Source organism: Pistacia vera, unplaced genomic scaffold (assembly GCF_008641045.1).
Source record: "Pistacia vera cultivar Batoury unplaced genomic scaffold, PisVer_v2 Contig735, whole genome shotgun sequence".
NCBI classification, from domain to species: Eukaryota; Viridiplantae; Streptophyta; class Magnoliopsida; order Sapindales; family Anacardiaceae; genus Pistacia; species Pistacia vera.
Genome location: NW_022196596.1, coordinates 845,955 through 851,954, shown reverse-complemented (window position 1 = coordinate 851,954; position 6,000 = coordinate 845,955).

The window sequence follows — 6,000 nt, the reverse complement described above, 5'->3', positions numbered from 1 at the left end:
TTCCTTGAATTGAAGAACCTGCACTGTGTGGTTCTGGTTCCGGTTCCTTTTTTTGGGAACCTACACTGTGCGGTTCTGGTTTCGGTTCCCCCGAAAAATGCAGGGTACTCGGAGCCGCTCACCCCTGGGCCCAGTCCTAAAGAGGCCCAAGCCAGATTAGTCCCATTTGATATGAGATACGGCCGACCCAAACCATCTGGGCACGAGTCTCCCAGTTCTAGTTCACTTTATCGGCCTATAGGCGAGTTCCGAGCTCACGGTCCACTGATCACATTCCGGTTCCTGATCAGTCTCCTACTTGAAGTCATTTTCCTGTTCAGAACACTTTCCTATTCAAAGTTACTTTCCTGATCAGAATCACCTTCCTATCCGGACACTGGTAAGACAACATACTACGGCCCTAATTCTTCTAGGGTTTGCATCAGAGTCACATTAGGACTCCTACTCCTACCAGGATTAGGAGACTAGACAGTCACTATATAAACAGAGGCCAGCCCTCTCACAAGGCACACGACATTACACCTTCACATCCGAAGCTCCTACTTGAGAGCTTTACATCACTGCCGTAGTCATAGTCTTCGACTAGACTTCCGATAACCTCTTTACTCCTTAGCCCTCACTATACTAGCCTCTTTTAGCCTTGTTGACTTGAGCGTCGAAGTGCCTACGAAAAACACCACCTCGGTGTTTCTTGTTCGCTTCACGCGTTTGTTTTTCTACGTGTGCAGGTACAGCGGATCGCTAGTGGCCTCAACCTCACGGGATCAGACCCCCCTTCTGTACAGGTAGATTTTTACGTCTACAGTTTGGCGCCCTGATGGGAATGCAAAATGTTATATTCACCCCCCTTAATGTTTAGTATTTTATACGTATTTTTTGCCTAAATGTACTTATTATTATTCTATTTTGATTTAGGATGCAAATGGAGGCGTTAATTGCAAAACGGAACTAATTAAGTGAATTTGGACAGTTTCGACGTTGTTTCGTAATCTGGACATAACTCTCTCATCCGAGCTCCGATTGAGATGATTCAAAATTCTGTGGAACGCTGAGAAATATATCTACAACTTTCATGTTTTGATTTTGGAGAGATACTCACTGAATCAAGGTTGTAATCGAGCTTGAAGTTGACACATCTGCACTGGACGTCCTGGAGCATTCTGCCTTGTCATGCAAATCAATTGGGCAGTTTATTATTGGAAGATTTGAGGACATGTGGCACACAAGTTACAGCTCAGAATCACCACTTTCCTATTTTATTTTAGGATTTTATCTTATTTTAAATTAATTAGAATCAAATTAGGATTAATGTTATTTTAGGATATTAGAATATTTCTTTTAGGAGATTGAGTGGGATTCAAATACTTGAACTAGATTTTTGCTAAGGGGATGAGATTAGGTTTTGGAAAAAGGGGGCCACACCTCTCTCTTCTCTTCTCTGTAATTTCTCTTGTCTTTTGAGTTTTTGATGGCCTGAGCGCTAAACTGTTGTAACTGTGTCGAAGGAAACGGAAACCTCGGAATCAACCAACTGTGAGTGTTAATCTATTTTATTTTAGTGTTCACTTTTCGTGTTTGAGTATTGATGTTATTCTATGCATATCTTCATGATTGATGCATTTAATTACTAGGAGGCCCACTAGTGGATTATTTGTAGCAATCTACTGCTAAGTTTGATATCAAATCCGTAATTGTTTGATCCCTCTAACTTGTGAAGCAATTAGGGTTAATAATTTGCTGCGTCAGGAATTAGTAATCTTAAGAGGAACATTCAACTAAATTAAATACAACCGCTTGTGTTTGTGTTGTTTAGCTTCATCGATTTCTCTAATTCTTAAGGCTGCCATTAGATTAAATCTTTAGCGCTTGTCTAGGGTTGTTTAATGGTAAGATTAATTAAGATCGCTTGTTTCCTAATTAATTACAATTAAGGAGAGATAGGAAAATAGTTCCAACGGTGAATATTTAAAGCAAGAATTGATTTATTTTGCATCAATGATCAGTTGTAAGATTCCGATGGTGGATGTTGACGGAGACCAAGTTTCGTTTTATTAATTGATTTCGATTTAAATTGTTTTTTTGTTTTGATTTTTGCCAAGACTGTTTTCTGTTTTACTCAAAACCCCCCAGCTTTGTTCACATCATCGAAAAATTCGGCTAGACGCTCTTCGTGGGATCGATCATTGCTTATCCTATTTACAGTTTAGTCGTTAGGTTAGAAAGGTATTAATCTTGGTTGCCTACGACAGCACACCACGCCCACCGTGGGGCCTGTAGCAATCATTCGGCTCGACGAACCCTGCTACGTAGAGGAACTCTCCATGGCTGACAACTCCGACAATGCTAACCCCGGCCTCGAGGCCAAACTGGAGGCTCTAACCACTCTCATGCAACAAAGCTTGGACAAGGTAGCCGCATTGGAAGCCGAGAACAATGCAATCCAGACAGAAAACGCGTCCATCAGGTCAGAAAACCAGTCTCTCAAGGAGAAGGTTAGTCAATTCTACAATCTAGAGTTCCTGCCTGGCCAGGCACCCCCCAATCGGTTTCGCACCCCTGTTCCGTCCATGTAACCTCTCCTTACTCCAGAGCACCGACCCTCGGTCAAAAGGCTGTGTTTGCTAAACCTGTCTGCATTCGACGATTCTGTCCTGATCCATGGAGATAAAGATATGCCTGTGGAACATCATTCAGCCGATTCATCCCAGCATCAAGATCAAGACGACCCGGTGGGAGAAAGCCCTCATCCACAAGACCAGCCCAATCTAACTATCCCATCTTACATCCAGTCGACCATCCCAACACATACTCCACTCGGCTCGGCTCATCCTCACGGGATGAACGTCCAAACTAAACAAACAGCACCCGAGCCCATCCATCCTGACCAACCGAATGACTATCAGAGGACTCCCCTGACCATCCATGTAGGGCGAAACACCAGAACAGTTACTATAGGAGTCATCCAACCGGAAGGAATGACCGAAGATCCATGCTACCAGGGAACGCACGAAGGAACAACTCGTCAGACTACCCCAAGAGGGATGACCCAACGGAATGTACCAAACTCAAATGCAAAGGCTGACCCGGTCATGCGGGATGACCTAATGGCGTCCCTTTCTCCTATGGAACAGGCACTAGCCAAGAGATTGGCCGATGTGGAAGCAGTGATGCAATGCATTCCAAGAATGCCGGTCCCGACCAAGAAGAGCATGCCACATTGTTAAGCGGATTTGCCCTTCGTGGATGAGATCGCCCTAGCCAACATGCCTCAGAAGTTCACTATCCCTAACATGAAAATATACGATAGCACAATCGATCCGGACGATCACATAGCCTCATACAAGCAGCGGATGTTCACCGTCTCAATACCCGGACTACTTAGGGAAGCCTGCATGTGCAAAAGTTTCGGTTCGAGCTTATCCGGTCCAGCACTCCAATGGTACACGAACCTTCCGAACGGATCTATTGATTCATTCGCTCAACTCACCGACACATTTGTGGAACAGTTCGCCAGCAGCAAGAAACTCGAGAAGCTGTCAGCCGACTTATACAGAGTATACCAGAGAAGGGGCGAGCCACTGAGAGAGTATGTCAGCAGGTTTAACAAAGAGAAGATCTCAATCCTTGCATGCAACCCTAAGACAGCCGTAGATGCCTTCAGGAAGGGTCTCCTCCCGGACGGAGAGCTATACAAAGAACTTACAAAGCTGGGATGCACAACAATGGAAGACGCCCTGGCCCGGGCAGTGATCCAAATAAGATGGGAGGAGGATGAGATAAACCGAACGATTCACTCCAGATATGATTCAAGGCAGAATGACAGGAAACTAGAGCATAGGCCAGCGGAGCACCGCTACCAACCCCCAGCACATAATTCAAGTGGAGTCAGAAAACCGTATGATCGCCAGCCAACAAGAACCGATAGCAGACAATTCGGATCGAACCGGTACAAAATACCAGATTACAGCCTCAATGTCGAGCCAACCCAGGTCGTCGCGATTATGAAAGGAATGGGATCCACTGTTAAGTGGCCAGGCAAGCTCAATCCCGAGGCAAGGAGAGACAAGACCAAATGGTGTGAGTTCCACGGCGATCATGGGCACAACACCATAGACTGCATCGCTTTACGACTAGAGGTCGCTGCACTTCTAAAGAGGGGACACCTTCGGGATCTGCTAACTAATAAGGGGAAGAACACCATTAGCCATAAGAGTTCAAAAGAACCATCACCACCTCCACGAGAACTTACACCGAAAGGTTTCTGTTTGCTCATCTCCAGAGGATCAGAGATCAGTGGGGTAAGTTACTTATCAGCCAAGCGATATGCCAGAGCTAACCACCACCATGAAGTCCAGTCCATCAATCCGGCCTCACGGTCACACACTCATCAAGTAATTCAATTTAAAGATGAAGAGCCGGTCACCCTGGCCGCTCCTCATCACGATGCCCTAGTCATCTCCCTGCAGGTCGCCAACATCCTAGTGAAAAGAGTATTCGTAGATGGAGGCTTTTTAGCAAACATCTTATTCCTCGAAATAGTGAAGGCCATGGGACTGGAAAAGGCAACCATCAACAGGCGGCCGACGCTGCTAGTTGGCTTCAACTTTGAGCAGAAATACACCATCAGGGAGATCATCCTCCCTATCTACGCCGGAGGAGTGAACAAACATACCATTTTTCTGGTAATCGACTGCCCCTCGCCATACAGCATCATCTTGGGCCAACCTTGGATCCACGACATGCGGGCAGTCCCATTTACCTTCCACCAGATGATTAGATTTCCTACCAAGTGGAGGGTATGAGAGATCAATGGCGACCCCAAAACTTCCAGGGATTGCTACAAGAACGCCTTCAAAGGCAAGGGGAACTCTTCGCAGCAATTACAGTCTCATCCAACCCCACCGATCGATCCGGATCAACCATCTATGGAAGAGTTGGATGAGATACAGATACATCCGGATGACCCTGAGAGAAAGACACACATAGGGTCCCGCCTCAAGCCCGAGACAAAAGAGAAGCTAATAGAATTTCTTAAACAGAACCAAGACTGCTTCGCCTGGTCCCACACCGACATGACCGAAGTCAGTCTGAAAGCAATGGTCCACCAGCTCAAGGTAGACCTAGATCACCCACCAGTGAAACAGAAGAGAAGGAAATTCGCACCAGAGCATAACCGAATTGTCAACGAAGAGGTCGAGAAGCTCCTAAGCAATGGTATGATCAAAGAGGTCCACTACCCCGAATGGCTGGTAAATGTCGTGGTCGTAAAGAAAAAGAACGGGAAATAGAGATTATGCATCGACTTCACAGACTTAAACAAAGCCTGCCCCAAAGATTCCTTCCCGCTCCCACATATCGACATGATGGTCGATGCAACTGTAGGTCACGAGCTCTTTAGTTTCATGGACACTTTCTCAGGGTACAACCAGATTTTGATGCATCTGGACGACCAAGAGAAGACAACTTTCATCACGGAAAGGGGACCCTATTTCTATAAGGTGATGCCATTCTGCCTGAAGAACGCTGGAGCCACCTACCAACGGCTGGTCAACAAAATGTTCGTCGAATACCTAGGAGACACCATGGAGGTATACATCAACGACATGCTCGTCAAGTCATTGATGGCCGAACAACACCTCGACCACCTCAGCCAGGCATTTGTCGTCCTCAAGAAGTACAATATGAAGCTAAATCCAGCCAAGTGCTCATTCGAGGTCTCGTCAGGAAAGTTCTTGAGCTACATGGTGACTCATCGAGGGATAGAAGCCAACCCCGACCAAATCAGAGCAATCCTTGGTATACCGTCTCCAACTTGAGTGAAAGACGTCTAGCGCCTCGCAGGACGTGTAGCCACCTTGAGTCGCTTCATCTCCAGGTTAGCAGTCAATTGCTATCTCTTTTTCCATGCCCTCAAGAAGTCCAAGAAGTTCGAGTGGACCGCCTCCTGCGAAGAAGCCTTGCAATAGCTGAAAAGGTACCTTACCTCCTCTCCGCTCCTAT